We start from the raw sequence: 1,142 nt of genomic DNA on the forward strand, positions 1-1,142 counted from the left end.
CCCCTCCCACCCCAGCCTCTTCTTGACTGTAACAATATCATTATATTATAATCAAACTGTAGTACATAATAAGCAACAAGAAAGTTCAGCGCCCAAGATCCGTGAAATGTAGCACTGTAGTCTCACGCCATAAATGTATCTCTCCGCTCCGATGCACTAGTCTGATACTGATACTAGTGATACTGATACTCTGCTGCTATCTCCCTATCTAATGCTGTCTTGTTTTTCTTACATTTCTTTTTTCCGTCCTTTCCTCGTGGGTAGTTGATGGGTGCTCCTGTGTGGTTTGCTTCTTCTTTCCCACCAAACATCTATCGTCCTTTCTTTTTCTTTTTTTTTTTAAGTGTTTCGCGGCGCTTGCAACTGCATAAGGTTATATGAGCGAATTGAACTGCTGATAAGCACAAGGAGGTGGTTTAGAGATATATCGTGACTGTGATACGTCTCAGCCCCCTTTGTGACTAATGTGACCCACATTTGTGACTGTTCAAATACCGCGTGGACCTAGCCACAGACTACCCTGCAAACCCAGTCACACACATAAATTATGCTGGCACATATTACATAATGCTTGCGCGCGCGGACACACTCACGTACGCACGCATCGTAAGATGTACTTGCAAAGAGCGCGCGCATTCTCTCTCTCTCTCTCTCTCTCTCTCTCTCTCTCTCTCTCTCTCTCTCTCTCTCTCTCTCTCAAAAATAGAGAGAAAAAATTGTAGTTTTCACGTACAAGACGGAATTCCTCTTATAGGGAGAAAATATGTGAAACATTTGAAAACTCTTTATTTCAAACATCATCATCATCATCAACACCATCATCATCATCATCATAACCACCAGCATCAACTGAAGCTACATTGCAGCAATTATGAAAAAAAAAGACAAAAAGTAGATGGAAGCTGGGCTGTCATCATCATCATCATCATCATCATCATCATCATCATCATCATCATCATCGTCATCATCATCATCATCATCATCATCATCGTCATCATCATCAACTGTGAGGTATGAAATAAACAACAAAATGTAGATGGAGACTTACATTATATCATCATCATCACCACTAGCACCCTACAATAACAATGCCTTTCTCCCCTCCCTCCCCCTCCTCGATCTCCTCCCCTCCTCCTCCCCTC

The 1,142-nt window shown here is 42.1% G+C and overlaps 1 protein-coding gene across 1 annotated transcript in view; it reads left to right on the plus strand.

Moving 5' to 3' along the window:
- LOC101864540 (pyrroline-5-carboxylate reductase 1, mitochondrial) overlaps positions 1-1,142 on the plus strand; it is a 24,901-nt gene that overhangs the window by 14,855 nt on the left and 8,904 nt on the right. The gene's annotated exons all lie outside the window — the stretch shown is intronic.

Source organism: Aplysia californica, unplaced genomic scaffold (genome assembly GCF_000002075.1).
Source record: "Aplysia californica isolate F4 #8 unplaced genomic scaffold, AplCal3.0 scaffold00361, whole genome shotgun sequence".
Classification (NCBI taxonomy): Eukaryota; Metazoa; Mollusca; class Gastropoda; order Aplysiida; family Aplysiidae; genus Aplysia; species Aplysia californica.